Raw genomic sequence first — 18,530 nt, forward strand, 5'->3', positions numbered from 1 at the left:
TTCCATCAGACTGTCTTGCAGTTACTTCTTCTGTCAGTAATGCAAGGAGGAGATGCTGCTCTGTATGGGTCGGAAGCAGTTTTCTCTGTCTTCCCCTTTGCATGACTCAGCATTTCCTGCCAGTGACAAAACATTGGGCAGACACAAATTAAGAGAGGGAGGATTTATGCTGCATTCAGAGGCTGTAAACCTGTTGGGAAGGGATGGCATGGCCTGGGAGAAAGGAGAGAGAAAGGTGAGCTTATACATATGACTTTCATCCCCAGAGCCCATGTGGTGGAAGGAGAGAAGCAATCCCACAGGCACATGTGCCCATTCATATACGCAAATTACGTAAATAGATGTAATAAAAATTAACTATGCACATGAGCACACATGGCTGCATTTGATCCCTTCTTTTCCCCCTTTTATTGCTCCTAGGCCCTCAGCCTGCTGCCCACACTCAGGTCTGCCCTTTGCTCCTCTCTGGGTGCATCTCAGTCCAGTCAAGTTACTAACCGAGGCACCTGCTACCTCTCAGGTTGCATCTGAAGGGAGTAACTAGAATTTAGCACCATCTTCTGGGTGGCTCAGCCACAGCACCTCCAGCTTCTAGCTTTACCCTGTCTGTCTCTGCAAGGACTGGGTGCTTTCTCTGTGCCTGTCACAATGTCTGGCACAAACTACACACTCAATACACAGGTCTGAAAGGTTGGAAAGAGGTAGAGGGAAGGAGAAAATGGCTGAGGGGAAAGGGAGGGGAGAGGTGTCCTTTCTGGAAGTAAATGATATCTTCATACCACAGCATGCTGGCACATTCTCTTTTAAAAGGCAGGGACAAGATCACTTGGCATTCTTTGTCAGTAATGGACCTTCAGGCTCTTCTGTCTGTGGAATTTCAAGGCCACATAAATTCCCCTGGAACTTAGTTATTTTTGGAAGTTTTAGAAGAGGTCTGTGCAGTAATGAGGCTATAGTTATAATTATATATTAAACGATTAAGAAGGCAATCTTTTTTTTTCCCACAGCTCACAATCAATGGAAGGATTTTGCTTGTTTTTAGTCCTACCAAACTGTTTTAGCAAATTTTTATTAATTTTTTAAACCACTTTTTATTAAAAAAAATAGCAAGTTTTTAGGGTTAGAATGATGGCTTAGTGGTTAATTGCAGGCATTGCACGTCTAAAGGGTTCTTGGCACTCCAATCCGTCTGTAACTCCAGTTCCAGGAAGTCCCTCTTCTGGCCTCTGCAGGAACAAGTATACACACACACACACACACACACACACACACACACACACACACACACACACACACACACACACTTTAAAAAAATAAATCTTAAAAAAGTAACATAAAATATTAAAAAGCAATGTTTGACTAATTATGTCAAATGAACTTTGCATTGCTAAACTCAGGAACAAGTCTGTGGTTGAAGGAGGTGCCCTCATTCCTGGAAAGAGTTTGACTGAAGATTCTATTCCTGGTTTCTTTCATATCCTAAATCCATCAGAAAAAAATAATCATTTTTCAGGAAGATATGACATAAGGGTCAAAAGTTGAACTTCTTACCAGCACTTGGAATTGAGGACTTAAAAAAAGAATCCCAGCCAATACATGTATTATTTACATGCACTGGGATGCCTGCCCTCTGAGAACACAGGTAAATATAACTCATCAGGTTTGGCTGTGTATGTGAGAAGTCTAATGTCAGGCGTTCTAGAGCAGCACCAGACGCCCCAATACAATAGAGCCACATCAGAAGTGGCCTTTGTTTCTGATTAATTTAGTTCAAACCCATCCACATGGAAAGGCACAGAGGAACCGGAGAAGCAGCTAGCTCTGGACAGGCAGATTCATGGAAAATTCTGGTCATAAATCGAACAACACAACCTTGACCTTTCAATTGACATTGGAGTTCAGGAAAATTCATTTTCCTACAACCATGTTCTCCTAGGAAGTTTGCATATAAGTCATTAAAACAACACAATGAAATGGTGTCCACACATACAGTATCTACATTCACTTCTTTGGGAAGCATCCTCTAGAGTAGGCATATAATTTAATATTTTTCATCTAATGCTTGGAGTAAAGCATGCCATCAAATTGAATTATTTGTCAGGTTTTCATCTTGTTCCTTTGATTTTGATTATCCAGCATTTTCTACATCCTACTCACTAAATTGAAGAGGGTCACAGCTCTTTTTGTGTGCTAAAATGAAATGTAACCTTGACATGGAAGGACAGGAAAGATTTTTTTTTTATGAAATAGATTTGATTTCTATAAAGATGAACGAGTGCTTTTTTTTTTTTTCTCTTTCTTCTTGATACACCAGCCGGGATAGATGCTGTTAACAGATAGGAAACTTGGTCTATTTAAAAATCTATTAGCACATTTTTAAGTGTACAATACAGTGTTGTTGAATCCAGTACTGCATCAGGTAATTTCCTAGCTCCTATGAGCAAATGCTTGGCAAGAAATAGCCTAAAGGAGGAAGCATTTATTCCGAGTACAGTTCTGGGGTACAGTCCCTTATGTCAGGAGAAGCATGGCAGCTGGAACACGAGGCAGCTGATTGCATTTATCTGCTGTTGAGAAGTAGGAAGGGGGCAGGAAATGGAGCTAGGTTATTAAATTTCAAGGCCTGCCCTTGATGACCCCACTTCCTCTACTTAGGCTGTGCCTCCTAAAGCTTCCACAACCTTCCCAAACAGTGCCATGTGCTGAAACCAAATGATTACACCCATGAATCCTGTGGGGAAACTTTGCACACTCAAGCCACCCCAGCAGGTGCCGCACTGGACAGTGGGTCCTGAACTAATCAGTCATGCACAGATGAAGTGTCAACTGTTTTCAAAAATGTATATTTATTTGTGTATGTGCCATGGTGTGTGTGTGCGCGCACACACACACAACATGTGAGAACCTATTCTTTCCTTCTGCATGGACTTTGGGAATTGAATGTGGTGGTCATCCTCAGCAGCAAGCACTAACCCCGTGGGGCCATCATATTGGCCTGATTGCTCTTTATAGAAAGGCTAGCTTATTTATGAAGAGTTCCTAGTCACACTTTACGTCTTGCCCAGTGAATCAGAAGTAGCTTCAGTCTTGCCAGCATGTTCTCAATTCTCAGAAATAGTGACCAGCCTTGAGAGGCTGGCCATTGCCTGTAACTGACCTTTCGTCTTCCTATCACTTACTGACTGGGATCTGGGATCGGCTACTCAGCCTGTCCATGGCTTCTACAAAATACCTGAGCATATCAGCATAAAAGGGGAAGGTTGATTCTGACCATGGTCTCAGAGCTTTTAGCCCGAGGCTTGCTGGTTCTACTGCTTTGGCCTGAGGTGGTGGAGGGCATCATGACTGAGCAGGTGTGGTGTGGTGGGGCAGCTGGAAGGCAGAGAGGTGAAAAGAGAGGGGGAGGATACACACACACACACACACACACGCACACACACACGCGCGCACGCATGTGAGTACTTCAATTCTGAAGAGATAGACCAGTTGGTAAAGTTCTTGAGTCAGGAGCAGGAAGATCTCATTTCAGTCCCCAGCACCCACGTAAATAAGCCAGGTGCAGAGGCATTTGCAGAACTAGTGCAGGGAAGAGGCGACAGGAGGATCCCCAAGGATGTTTGAGTAGCATCACTAGAGGTTGTCTTTTGGCTTCCACATGCAAGCGCACACACGTGTGTACTGCTCCACACACAGATGTACCCTGCAGAGGTACACTTCCAAGGACCCGCCCTCTATTGCAAGGCCCCCATTTCCTAATGGTGCATTCAGCTGTGAACTGCCCCACTGGTTTACCCTAGATGAAGCCAGCTAGCACCCTCCTAGTCCAATTACCTCTCAATAGCGCCACCTGCTGGAGACAGGTTTCTCATGGAAACGTTAGCGCAGGGATTCATTTAACTACTCTGAGGCAGTTAAGTAGGCAGAGTCCACTGAGTGCCTAGGATTGGTCTTGAACACCAACACCGTGGTTGTCACCTCCTCTCTCCTCTAGGTGAATCCCGTGTGACACAGCGTATCATATGGGAATGGACAGACCCAGGAAACCAGCACCATAAAACATGCATTTTTATTTGTCAGGTTTTATTTTTTAATTGTAAGGGTCAGAAGCTCAGTCCAATAAGGTTAAATAGACTAGAAATTAGTGTCAAGAATGGAGAGTGTGAGGGTGTCACATTTTAGGAAGTAGACTTCAGGCACAACGGGACTAAGCAGTTCAATGTCTGTGGCTAGGGTTGTTTCTCTCTCTCTCTCTCTCTCTCTCTCTCTCTCTCTTTCTCTCTCTCTCTCTCCTTACTTCTTTCTCCCATTCCTTTCAGTGCCTTGTACAGTTGCAGGGACTTTATGTACAATGTAAGCATGATTGCTCATGGTAACTTAAAAATCCCATATGCAAACATTTCCCTTCCTCTGTAGCTCTAGAGATGTATCATAAAGGTCAGGAAATGTCTGGGATGTAACTGGGGAGCCGGCCACAGTGTCACTGTGTGGGTTGATTTGCTCTCATGAATTGATTCCTGCCAGAACATGGTAGTCCTCTTAAAGGAAAGAATAGCTGCTCTCAACAGTTGGTGAGGGTAGTCTGGGAGACTTCCTTCAAGGAGAGAGCCCTGGAACAGAAGATAGGGACACTGGAGTCTGTTAGGCAGTCAAGGAGAGCCACTGGGCTTAGCTCTAAACACAACAGGAAAAGTGGGGATTTATAACCAGAGTAGTGGACAGGGTCAGTGGTTTGAAAACGACTAAGAACATGTCATCACTGAGGGCTGACTCAGCTAACCTGATCTAGAAAGATCTGTGCTGACACTCAGAGTGAAACCTGAGCGGTGGGTGTCATGGTGGACACCCTAGAGGGGAAAGAGTTTATTACACTTCACATCCCAGCCCATCAGTGAAGGAAGTCAGGGCAGGAGCCAAAGCAGAGGCCATGAGGGAGTACTGCTTATTGATTTGGTCCCCATGGCTTGCTCTGAGTGCTTTCTTATACAACCCAGGACTACCTGGTTAGGGGTGGCATCACTCACAGGGAACTGGGTCTACCTACATCAATCATTAATCAAGAAAATACCCTACAGAATTGCCTACAATCTGAGGGGGGCACTTTGTCAATTGACATTTCCCTTTTCCAAATGACTTTAACTTGTATCACATTGACAAAAACAAACAAACAAACAAACAAACAAACAAACCAAAACAACAAACAAAAAATTCCCAAACAAAAACTGTCCATCCAGCACTCTTGGGGACAAGGACTCAGAAGAGTCTCATGAGAGATGAGTCAGGAATCTTCATGTGTACCCCCCTAGCATGATTCCTCCAGACTAGACGGAGGTCCATGAACACAGAGCCCAGATGACACACTACCTAACCCATGCAAGGCTAATTTAAAGTCAGTTGGGGCTGGAGTGCTCAGTGCTCAGTGCTTATCCCCTACACTGTTCGCGCAGCTGACCCAAGGTAAGTTTCCAGAACCCTAACTGGACAGCTCACAACCACCTCTAACTCCATCTCCAGGCTACCTGATGACCTCTTCTGGCCTCCACAGAAATCTGCAGCCACGTGCATACCCACAGACACATGCCCACCTACACATCAGTTTAAAAAGAGGATTAAAACAGTGGCCGAGAGATGCACGTGCTTCCATTGGCCTTGAGGAGGAGGAGGATGGCCAAGTTTTCCCTTGGTTTTCGGAGGTGTGAAGACTGAGGAGTCAGCTCCTGCTTTTCATGAAGCTGAGTGCTTCCTGCTTTGAGTGTCCTTCTAGATGTTAGAGACCCACAGAGAGCAGCTGAGGTTTCCAGTTTTGTGTGTGGTATGTGGTGCTTGATGGTAGATTGTGGGATCTTGTGCATGCTAGGCAAGCCCTCTGCCACCCGACTACATCTTTGGTCCATTCCTATGATCTGTAATTGCAGATTATACGATTTGTGTCTTTGGGGTTGGAGAGATGACTCAGTAGTTATGAGCATGGACTGCTCTTTCAACGGACCTGACTTTGGTTCTCAGCACTCAAATTGGGAGACTCAAAACTGGCTGTGACTCCAGTTCCTAGCGATCATATTCTGTCATCTGCAAGCACATGCACACACTTGCACATTTTCACACAAACACACTTATGCAGACACATAAATACATGTTTAAAAAATTTAAAAAGTATTCCTCAAGATTTTCATACAATATTTTGAGTATATCCACCTTCCTTTGTTCAACTCTTTCCAAATACACATGATTACCTTCATAAAACTTTGTTTTTTTCTCATCAAGGCTTTGTGCTGCCAAGTAGTCTATCTATCTATCTATCTATCTATCTATCTATCTATCTATCTATCTATCTATCTATCTATCTATATCTATATATATATTCACTATAGTGCTGTGGCTGTGGACCTAGCAGGGCTTCTCTATTAAAGAAAACTGACTAGACCCTTTTTCTCTCTGCAGCTAAGAATTGGCAGTAACTCCTCAGCTAGAAGTGAGACAATGAAAAATGATTTGTAACTTTGATATGGGTCTCTCTTTCTCTGTCTCTCTGTCACTCTCTCTGTCTCCCCCCCCCCCCATTCTTATTTGTAACATAAATCATGCTTGTGATTTCAGTCCAATACACTCACCATAAAGTTGAGGAATCTGCTTGTGTGTGTGTGTGTGTGTGTGTGTGTGTGTGCTCCCAGTTGTATATTTGTGCAGGCATTTATACACGTATGTACATGTGGAAACCAGCAGACTACCTCACATGTTGTTCCTTCAGCACAACCTACCTTGATGTGGGCCAAGGCTTCTCAGTGGTGGAACTTGACTGGCCAGCCAGCCAGCAAGCCACGGAGGTGCTCTGGCTCTGCCTGCTCAGCCCTTGGATTATAAGCCTGTGCCGCCATTGCCAGCTGAGTTCCGGCGGGTGGGACTTTGTGCTTCTTATGAAGAGCTTCACCAACCGAGCTTTTCTGCGAGCCCCATTGGCTCTTATCCTGAAGCAGTTCTTCCTTTCCCCGGATGCTTACATCATAGCTTCTGTGACATGGAAAAAAGTTGACTTAACCACTGGATATGCCAGAGGGCACACTAGTGACTGAGGCTTGTTGTGATCCAGTTCTTGGATGAGCACTGTGTTAATGGTTTATTGTGGTATTTCTTTGAATCCTCATGACAGATGTGCTATGCTGGTCTGTTAACCCAAGTCACAGACGAAGCTAAGGCCACAGATGAAGCTAAGGCTTATGTTCTGTCTTAGGATTCTCATTGTGGAAACTTCTTCAAAGTCCTGTGTTATAGAGCTGGGATTTGAATCCTGTCCCCAGTACCCATGTAAGAAGCTAGGGATAACAGCATGTTTCTGTAACCCCAGCACTGGAGAGGCAGAGAAAGGCATATCCCTGAGGCTTGCTGGCCCCCCAGGCTAGCAGAATCAGTGAGAGCCAGGCCCCCTGAGGACTTGTTTTAAAAAATTAAGATGGAGAGTAATTGAGGAAGATAGCCTAAGATCATGGGGAAGATAACCAGAATTTGACCTCTGGCGTCTATGTGCACATGTAAAGAAATGTGTGAACACAGTCGCACATACATGTACAAGTACAAGTACAAACCTGCATATGTGCATAAACAGACATAAAGGCAGGAAGCTCTACACACACACACACACACACACACATAAACACACACATATACACACACACACACACACACACACAGACTCCTCTCTGGATATAAAAATGTACCCATCTTAATTATAGGTGGGAACAAAGCCTTTCTTCCTTACCTAAGACACACAAAGTATCCCTTTGAGAGACAACAGGTGGACAGGCTCACTGTCAAGGTCCTGACCTCAGCAGAATGGATGGATGAGGTCATCTGAAACATTCTCAGTGAAGGCCTTAAGCACAGGACCATCAGAACCAAGCCAGGGGACAGGAGAAGATCAATAATACTCCATGAATGCACCCATAGGCTCTGCTCAGAGAGGAGAGGCAGTAGACAGGGGTCTAAGGACAGGATAGGTCATGATGGTAGTATCCAGGAGGTCACCATCCTGGGAGAGCAACATCTGATGTCAAGCTTGCCCAAGACTGCAGACCTGGGCAAGGCTAGTCTCCCTCGATGACCCATAAGCCTGACTTACTAACTCTCTGCGGTATCTTTTCACGGGTGATCCTGCAGGCATGACTGGGCTCAGATCCTTTCAGGCTCGCCAGCCTGCAGGTCCTCAAGTTCAGCATCTTGCAACACATAGTGCATCTGTCACACCTCTGTTCCCTGCTGGCCTTTTGGAGATGGCTGGAGCCACTGTGGTGTCACAGTTGACATGGCAACTGGGCCAGGTATGAGCTCACATACAACAGCATTTAGTGCTCGAGGTGTTAAAGAACAAATCACATCTTTAAAAGGTCAACATGGTAGGGACTAACTATGTTAGCTTGGAAACACAGGACTGGGGTGAAGCTGTTCATTATTCCTGGAATTAGAGGAGTCCTGTGGCCTCCTTGCAGAGTGCAGGGAAGGCAGCAGGAGGAGGACAACCCCTGCAGTGTGGTGGTGGGAGACCCCACATGCTGTGCACCTGCATCCCTCCGCAAAAGACTTAACCAATGCCCCATATTTTGCTGGCATGTTTTTTTCATCCATTTTCTCTCTTCTTTTCCTCCTTCAACAAACTGCGTTTAGGATGGATGATGGTTTGTGATGTTTCTGTGGCCTCTCATCCCCAAATCCACAGAAACTGGGAGTTAGAATCAAGAGATGGGACCTTTAGGAAATATGATGGTTAGTCACCAACTCAACAAGACTTAGAAGCACCATAGATATGCACCCCTGCATGTGTCTGTCCCCGAGGGTGTTTCCAGGTCTCACTGAGGAAACTTCCCATAGTCTTGGGTCTGAATAAAAACAGAAAATGAGCTGAGCCCCCTCCATCATCTCTCTGCTTCCTGGCTGTGGATGCAATGTGGCTAGCTTTATACCACTGCCACCATGCCTCATTCCCTGCTACGACAGACTATATCCTCAGACTTGCTCCCTCCCTTCCTTTCTTGAGTTGCTTTTGTCAGGCATTTGTTACAGCAGTAAGAAAAGTAACTCATATAGGAGGTGGCTATGCTACAGTGACTGCTCTCTCATTACAGGATTAATGTCCTCAGAAAAGACACTTTGTTCCTTTCTGCTGTGTGGCAGTGTATAGAATGTACCATTTCAGAGAACAGGCCCTCACCATACACTGAATCAGTAGACAGCTTCATCTTGGACTTCCTAACATGAAGAACTCTGAGCAATCAGTTTCTACTGTGTGTAAATTGCCCAGACTCTGATGTTTTTCTATAGTATCCTGAACAAGGGAAAAGGGTGTGTTTGGAATAGTTTTGGAAGGAAGATATTATACTTGTTGGAAGAGCCTGCTCATAAATCTAGACATGCCTGTAGCATTATGAATATTACCATAAGATACTGATTCTGTCTGCCACTAGGATATGTTCCAGGTCTCTCTGCGTAGCGTGCTAATACATGTTGGGGAAAACAACTAGGGTAGTTGTCTTAGTTAGGGTTTTAATGCTGTGAACAGACACCATGACCAAGACAACTTCTATAAGGACAATTTTTAATGAGGGCTGGCTTACAGGTTCAGAGGTTTAGTCTATTATCATCAAGGTGGGAGCATGGCAGCATCCAGGCAGGCATGGTGTAAGAGGAGCTGAGAGCTCTACATCTTCATCTAAAGGTCTCTAGAACAAGACTGGCTTCCAGGCAGCTAGGATGAGGGTTTTTAAGCCTACTCCCACAGTGACACACCTACTCCATCAAGGCCACACCTACTCCAACAAGGCCACATCTCCTAATAGTGTCACTCTCTGGACCAAGTACATTCAAACCAGCACGGTCATTATCTTTAATTGTTAACTTGACATAATCTTGAAGCACCTGAAAAGAGAGTCTCAATGAGGGACTGTCTGGACCAGGGAGACCTATGGACATGTCTGTTGGGATTGTCTTGATTATGTAAATTGGTAAGAAAAGATGCAGCCCACTGTGGAGTACCCTTCCTTGGTCTGGGTTCTATAATGTAAAAGAGTGGAGTTGAACACAGGGAACATATATCCAACCTCTGCTGTTGACTGTGGGTGTGATAGAAACGACTGTTTCCAGTTCTTCCCACCCTGACCTCCCCATAGTGACAGACTGTAACTTGCAGCTGGGAGCTAAAATAACCCTTTTTCCATGTCTCAAGTTGCTTTTTATTTTCAGAGTAGTTTTTCACAGCAACAGAAATGAAAGTAGCACAGAAGCCTAGTTGGTTGGGGTCTTGTCTGCTGTGTGTATGGTCCAGGGCTGGATCACCAACATTGCATAAAACAAACATGAAACCTAAAGCCACACAACAATCATTTTAACTACAGGGCAAAGCATCACCGTAGTGATGTTATTGAGGGTGGGGGAATCCCTGCTCTTTGTTTGAATGAGTGCAGTTCACTGCACATGGGAGAACACGAGGTGAGCCAGCTATAAGAACAAAGTCTGTCATCCCATCGTGGCTCTGCTTCTTAAGTCCCCAGCATCTTTCTGTGGAGAGCTGGTGACCTTGACCTTTTGTGGGTGGCCTACTTTGTGAGGATGTTCTCACCGTTTTTCCTGCCTTACCTGAGTCATGGGACAGAAGCCTTTCATCCTTGCTAGGCTCTTAGCCTTGCCAGCCCCATCCCCACTGCCAGTGTGTCCTCTCTAACCCTCTGGTAGCACTCTATCTATCTTTTGTGCAGGTATTTGGTCCCACCCTGAGCCTCAGCACCATCTCCAGCAAAATAGGAATGATTCTTGAGGGCCTTTGAGTTCATGGAGAGCTTCCAAAAGACTAAGGAGGCACTCTGAATTCAGAGGGCAATCAAAGAGGATATTCTAGGGTGGAAAGGAATGATTCTTTACGATAAAGCAGCACATGGAACAGCTATGACGGATTGGCTCCAAATAGGGTTCACCTATGCATTGGGATATGATGACTCCATTTTTTTTTGTGAAAAACATCTATAAATATGTGTCCATCAAAGAAATAGAAACTTAAAACCAAACTTAAATAATATAATAAATATGCAGACATTTTAGGCAAACTGTTGAAGGGTAAGAATAGACTTGGGACAACTGGCCAAGTCCCTTCTGAGGGGGTTGCTTTTGTTTGTTTTGTTTGATTTTTCTAAGTCAGTTAGCTTTAAAGTTCAGGAAGAGATAACCACAGCCTTGTTCTCCATTTGAAGGCACCCACACCTCAAATCCAAGCTACATGAGAATCCCTAAGATCTGAGGCACCCATGCTTCAGAAATGGAGTTTTATTCATTTTATATTAACAGAGGCCAAATGTGGTTAAAAAGGTGGTGTGTGTGTGTGTGTGTTTGTGTGTGTGCACATGTGCACATGTATGTACAGGTGGGCATGCACTAGTATCTTTCCTCATTTGCTCTACACCTTGCTGTTTGAGACAGGGTCTCTTACTGACCTGGAGCTCACCGGATAGGCTAGGCTGCCCTGCCAGTGAACCTCGGGAATCGGCCCACCCCCGCCTCCCCAGCTCTGTGGTGACAAATGCGCCCTACAACGTTCAACCTTACATGAGTCCTGGGCCCAACTCAGATCGCTGCGCTTGTATGGCAAGTCCTGCACCACACGGGCCAATCCTCAGTTCCAGGAGGTGATTTTTCAGTGAATGCAGAGCATTGTGTCACCTTTGCCTTGGGAATTTAAAAATAAACCAGGAAATTCTCCTACTGGGTCTCAGATGCACTGAAGTTGACTGGGGAAGGCAGTTTACCCAGGTGGTTTTAAATCTGAGAAAAACAAAAGTCACTCAAAGTGAGTTTGGACTGGATCCTGGCACCCCCTTTTCAGTTCATCCAAGGGCACCCCTAGATACAACAAGGTTCCAGGGACTGTCTGAAACTACCTCCTACTCCCACCCAAGGCTGCCACCACAGATTAAATGTTCAGGAGTTCAGGTCTCTGTCACTATTTTTATATTTTTCTCTGTTAGAACTGTGAATCTGCCCACCATTTATGTCGGGATATTTTTACTCAAGGGCTGCAGATCAAGGTTGTTAGTTGTTACTTTTTAAATCTACCTCTTTTAGGTATTTTAGGCGCTTAGTTGTTTGTGCTCTCTGCTGCCCCCTGTTGCTCTTGACTGAGAACAACTCGGTTTCCTTTGAAGGCAATTCTAAAAATAACAGTGACTGAAGGTCTTTCGGGAAGGAGGACATTGGGTTCCTGGCTGCTTAGAGGCTGGCTGGCCAGTGATACAAACTTTAAATGAAAGTTGAGCTGAACAGAGAGAAGGTGACCAGCAGACACAGGGCATCCAGGGCTCATGAACACCTAAAGGAGTATGTGGGTGCTTGTGAGCCCCTATGTTGAGCTTTGTTGTTTTAGGGTTCCGGTATCTGATTGCCTTCAGGTACACAGATAACCTCTTATTCCCAATTTCTCCAGGTCCTGATCTAGAACCCAGAGTTTGCAGATTGGAGGGAGCAGAGCTGCACCGTGAGGCGGTACTGTTCTGAGTTCTGTGGTATCTTGGTTTCTTTTCTGTGACTGAGAGGAAACACTCTGTCAAGGAGTTTCCTCAAGGGAAGAGGGGTTTGCTCCATCTCATAGTCCAAGGTATCTTTCATCCTGTGGGAATGTTAAAGCAATAGAAGCTTGAAGCTGCTGGTCAAGCTGTATCCATAATTGCATCCATAATCAGGAGCTAGAGAACAATGAACTGTATCCATAATTATACCTACAGTCAGGAAGTAGAGCACAATAAACTGTATTCACCATTGTACACATACCTACAGTCAGGAAGTAGAGTACAATAAACTGTATTCACAATTGTACACATACCCACTGTCAGGAAGTAGAGAGCAAGGAATTCATGCTGCTGCTTGGCTCCCATTTCCCATTTATACAGCCCAGGATCCCATCTAGGGAATGGTGCCACCCACAGTGGGCCAGTTTTCTCATCTTAATTAACTTAGTAAGATAATCCCTATAGGCAAGCTCAGAGGTCCATCTCCAGGGTGATTTTAGACTTTGTCAAGTTGACAACTAACATTATCACATGTAGTCAGATTGTTGCTTGAAGTAGAAGCCTTAAGCTTTTGCATGACTTACTCCCTGAGTATCTCTGTAAATTTGAGCTATGGTAGGGACTTATTTCAGGTTTGGGTAAGAAGAAAATGAGCATGTCTGTCCTCTCTCCTTTTCAGTCTTCACAAAACTCCTATTAGCCACTCTCACTGAACACCCCATTTCATAACTAAGAAGTTGAGGGGCAGAAAGAAAACTCAGCTGGCAAAAGCACTTGCTACTAACCCTGACAGCCTGAGTTGGATTCCTGGGTTCCATTCCTGCAAGATGTCCTCTGATCTCCACACATACACTATAGCATGGACACAGTGTGCGTGAGAGTGTGAATATGTTGTAGTATGTTTAAAACATGAAAAAGTTGTATTTAAAAACAAGAGGGTTGAAATTGAAGTGTTAAGCATTTTAGTACAGGGTTATCATAGCATTTGAAAGATGTTTCTGTTTCCTTTCTTTTCTTTTCCTTTTCTGTTCTGTTCTTTTCTTTTCTCTCTTCATTTTTGTTTTGAACCACAAATAATGGAAGACTCACTAGAAGAGACTTCACCATGTAGGGGCATTGTCTTCTGTCATTCTTCTTCAAGGTAAATGGCCACAGGGTTGTTTTGATTTGCTAATGCAGGGATATGGCTGAGAGTCATATTGAGTTGTCTCTTGCCACCCTGCTCTCAGAGCATAGGCTTCCAGTTATAGCCCCTCATGGTACAAGAGGACTACCACAGCTCCAGGCCACCATGGCTCTAGGCTCCCATGGGTCCAGGCATCCTATTTTCAAATAATCATCACCAAAAGCACTCCTTACATTCAGATCAGAGGAAACTGCTGTTCTAGAAGATTCTAAACAGACACTGTCTTTTTTATACATAATTGGGTCCAAGGCAGCTCTCTCTGAGAATTGCTGAATATTAACATGGTGCTGTTTATTCAGCCAAATACTGAGAAGAGTCAAATGCTAGAAGAAGGGATAGGAAGGTAGTGCACAATGCTGTGTGAATCATGGCCAAGCTTTAGTGGGGACAGTGGGATTTAGGGGACTCGGGTCCAGCCACACTGAAAGCACCTGCTCTGAGACCATATGTGTCAGTAAGAGTCTTTCCTTTGACTGGTGGTCATGTCTTGCTTTCTTTCTCCCATTTTATTGTATGGATGTGCATGCTTGTGCATATTAATGTTCATGCATATGTGCAGTGTGTGGAGGCCAGATGACATGCTGGCCATATTTGTGTGGATGTGTGAGTGGAGAGGTAGGCCAGTGATTTCTCACTGCACCTCAAGTTCACTAAGCAGAGTGAGCTGGCTAGGGAGCCCCAGGGATCCCCTATTTTGTCCCTCTTCTGCTCTGGAACTGCAAGCACACCACTATGCCTATGCTGGGCTTTGAATCACTGATTATAAGGACCAAGCTGTCCTTGAGCTTACCCAGAAGTCACAGTACTGCTGGAGCTGTCTCCTACCACTTTCTTCTGCTCTTTAATTTGCCTCACAGTAGCCCAAAGGGCTCTTTCTACCTGGTTCTATCCTCTCAGCCCCAGTGAGCACTGGCCTCCTTTGAGAAGAGCTGGCGCCATAGGAGTCAGCAATTATATTTGGAGGGAGAATCAAGGAGAGATGAACCAAAGTGTTCGGTGCATTTTTAAAAATATCCCCTATTCAGTTATGTCAAACTTTAGAAAATGAGAAAAGAGCTGGTGTATTGGATCAAGTGCCCTGGCTCTGGCTCTGGCTCTGAACAGATTTTGACCTTGGACAACTTAATCTTGTGAGTATAGTGTCACCTCTCTCCTGGGAGTGTCATGGCTAGATGCTTTTTGCAGAGCACATTTTCACAGTGCATGGTACTTTCCAGTTCTCAGTAACCCTCCCCAGTTACTGTCATTTCTTAACTCTGAGCCCTTTGGCTGTCAAAGATCAAGGATCTTCTCAGTTAGCTTAACAGCGTCCGACACCTAAGTTAGTGGCATAGAGGACGAGCCTCTGATCGTCCGCTCCCTTACCTCTCTCTTCTTCTGTCTTGACATTGGGTTCTGAGGGCAGTGGTGAGGTCACACACTTGGAGATGCCTGATGGGCATACCTCATACGGAGTAGAAGGCTTCAGCATTTTACATTTGTTGGGAGGAGCATCTTGAAACTCCACTGTTGCAGAGACTGAGATCTTGAATGACTAATTCATTTTGACCTTGACCTCTTTATTTGACTGAAGTAGTTAATGGCTGGATAACCAGACTCTGAGATGATATCTCAGTTTCTTTTCCATTTCCTTGTGAGAAGAGTATTTGGTGGCAGGGGGAGGGAGGGCTAGATAGTAATCAGAACTCATTTGCAGAAGTGGTTTTCTTTCCCTGATCAATTTGCCTAGATCTACTTCTGTCTCCAGCTCGATTCATTCATTCGCTCACACATTCATGTCATTTCAGGCATAGTGCTAGGGTTTGGGTCCATGCCACATGCTGGATCATGAGCTGGTGGCCTTTCCCTGTCTTCATCCTACCTTATAACTATCCCATCAAGGACCTCTTCTTTTGCATGCAGATTTTGAAACAGTCTTTGGAAATGGGATGCTGTATGTTACCTGAATAGCACATGTCTCTACACTGTTGCACTGCTGCTCTATTCTGTTGTTTACCCTGCCTATGCTTCCCCTACTGAAGAGTTTTTATGCAAAACCTCTGCCACCCTGTCTCTGTTGGGTTTGATTGAATGCCCCGGCTGCTGTGCAGAGAACTTTCTGATACTTCTCATGATGATAGCATCCTTGTTTATTGAGGACCAAGGACTCTTTCAGATTTCTGCTAAAGCATAAATCAAGAATGAGTGTATAGTCCTTGGTTCCTGTAAAGCAAAGAGCTCACAGCCATGCTATTTACTGACCTATTGAAGTCTGTATTAACTGGAGTGAAATTGGGTAAGGTAGAAGTGGCTGTTTTCATTGTGTCTGAAGTCATTGTCAGGGCGGTCATTTATTATTGTTTGCCAGGAAAGCATGGAGTTTGAAGAATACCATGTTGTTTGTAATGTGTATTGTAGTAAATAAAAGCTACTTATATATTTATTTTGATTTTTCAAGACAGTTTTTTTTTTCTGTATAATTCTGGCTGTCCTGGAGCTAGCTCTGTAGTTCTAGATCTTGAAGTCACAGAGAATCCTCTGCCTCTGTCTCTGTCTCCAGAGTGCCACCACACCCAGCTTTTACTCTCTATCTTACTGCTTTGAGCACAAATAGATGTTTTCCAAGGTAATCCAAGCTATGTTTAAATAGAGTACCCTCCCAGTGTGTGTGTGTAAATGTGTGATTCAGTGAACAATCTTGTGTGTACCTTTGTTTGAGACAGGGTCTCTCAATGGCCTGGAGCTCACTAAGGAGGCTAGACTGACTGGCCAGGGAGCTCTGGGGATTCCCCAGTGTGGAGGGTTACAAGTGTGGTCTACCATGTGCGGTATTATCTTTTCCTGGGTTCTGAGGATAAAACTCAAGTCTTTGTGCTTAGGTAACATGCACTTCACTCCCCTATCCAAGGTGCTACCCTTCCTTCCCTAAGGTAGATCTTGCTTCAGTGGGGCAAAAAGAGATAGCACATCATGCCCCGTTCTGCTTTCCAGCCGTCCCATTACTGAAACCATTCGGGGTTAAGGAAAGAACACATAAACCACCCAGAAAATACAGAGTTGAGACGTGAGAAAAACCAGTAGCAGAAATTATGCAAGTTAAGTCTCCTGATCCCTGTTAGGTTTGCCTCAAAAGATGATGCAGAAAAAAGAGGCAGTGCGCACAGAAATGACAGAGGCTTGCCCCAGGAGGAACTGAAGCAAATTGGATGGGAATCTAATACCTTTCAGCAAATTTGGATCATGAGAGGAAAAGATAGATGTATGAGGAAAGATTCGATTTCCACACCTATGCGGATCTTGAAACTACCACATGGTAAAAAGCACATTTCTAGGAATTTTCCATCTGATGAGAAGGAAAGAATTAAACATAGCCCACCTGCTGTGTGTGCATCCTACTACCATTCCTATTTAACATGGCCTTTCATCTCCATGTGGCCTTATCCTGTGTGTGTGTGTACTTGTACATAGAATTAGCTACGATGAAAAGTCCCAGTTTCTTTGGGATCACTTTATCTCTATTTTTTAGGATGGCATAGGATGGTTACAGTGAATTATGTTTAAAATCCTATAGTATAATATTAATATCCTATAATTATGTTTATAATCCACAGGCTGAGACTGAAGAAGACTGTCAGTAGTTTGGAGCCAGCTTGGCCTAGATAGTGAATACCAGGCAGGCTAACCTGAGCTAGAGAGCTGTACTTTGTTTCAACCCCATCTCTCTAAGGTCCCTCATTCAAAAGGTGTCACATATATGTCTTCATACCATAAATGTTTCTAAACCATGGTATTTTGAATACTTTCGCAGCGTTCCATATCAGAGAGCTTTGTCCCCCTTTTTTGGGAATTCCAGTTGTTATCTGCATCAATGCCTGTGTATTTAGCTTGTACTCACAGGGCTTCACAGCTTTTGGAGCAGCTTTAACACAACTTCATAGTGCAGGCAGACACAGTATAATCTCTGGAATTCAAGCTCATTATCTGTAAAGAGTGATCATAAGGGCCCTGCCTCTGACTCACTCAACCAGAACATTTACCTCCAAGTTAGTTTGTTTCTCCTCTTTCCAGCCTGGCTGCATCAGATGGTTCATGCCTATTTTCCTTGGAAACACTGCAGCAGCCCTAGAACAATATGGACCATGCCATCACTAAGGGCTCTGCACAGATGCCTTTTTGTCACATGTGTTGATTACCGAGAACAGTGTGATTAATCTCCCTCTCTGATGTGGCTTAGTGATCTCCATTTGTCTATTAGCAGAAATTCTCTAGATGAGTTTTTATAGTGGTACATAAACACATTAATCAGTCACTTCTCCATTCAATAGCCGTCCATCCTTAACTTTATCCAGCCATCCACATATCCACTAATCTCTTCATCTAGCTGCCCCTACTTCCTCTTTTAGCTATCCATCTATGATGGTTTGTATATTCTTGGGCTAGGGAGTGGCAGCATTTGGAGGTGTGGCCTTGTCCAGGTGTGACCTGGTTGGAGTAAGTGTGTCACTGTGGGTGTGAGCTTAAGATCCTCACTCTAGTTGCCTGGAAGTCAGTCTTCCACTAGCAGCCTTTGGATGAAGACGTAGAACTCTCAGCTCTGCCTGTGCCATGCCTGCCTGGATACTGCCATGCTCCCACCTTGATGATAATGGACTGAACCTCTGAACCTGTAAGCCAGCCCCAAGTAAATGTTTTTTATAAGACTTGCCTTGGTCATGGTGTCTGTTCACAGCAGTAAAACTCTAACTAAGACACCATCCATCTGTGTATAGTCACATCCACCTGTCTGTTCATCTATCCATCCTTCTGTAATCCATTTTTCTATCCTTCCATTC

At 44.4% G+C, this 18,530-nt stretch overlaps 1 protein-coding gene and 1 long non-coding RNA gene across 8 annotated transcripts in view; one reads left to right on the forward strand and one right to left on the reverse strand.

Annotated features, from left to right (window-relative positions):
- Rbfox1 (RNA binding protein, fox-1 homolog (C. elegans) 1) overlaps positions 1-18,530 on the forward strand; it is a 1,527,688-nt gene that overhangs the window by 43,288 nt on the left and 1,465,870 nt on the right. The window lies entirely within an intron of this gene.
- On the reverse strand, positions 1,249-18,053 carry Gm52234. Of its 2 annotated transcripts, none has more exons than XR_003951860.1 (3): positions 17,736-18,053; positions 6,756-7,005; positions 1,249-4,607 (listed from the first exon to the last, which is right to left on the reverse strand). It is a non-coding gene; the product is annotated as a predicted gene, 52234 (long non-coding RNA). The 2 variants fall into 2 exon arrangements; XR_003951859.1 differs by lacking the exon at positions 17,736-18,053 and adding an exon at positions 8,111-8,232.

Source organism: Mus musculus, chromosome 16, assembly GCF_000001635.26.
Source record: "Mus musculus strain C57BL/6J chromosome 16, GRCm38.p6 C57BL/6J".
Taxonomy (NCBI): Eukaryota; Metazoa; Chordata; class Mammalia; order Rodentia; family Muridae; genus Mus; species Mus musculus.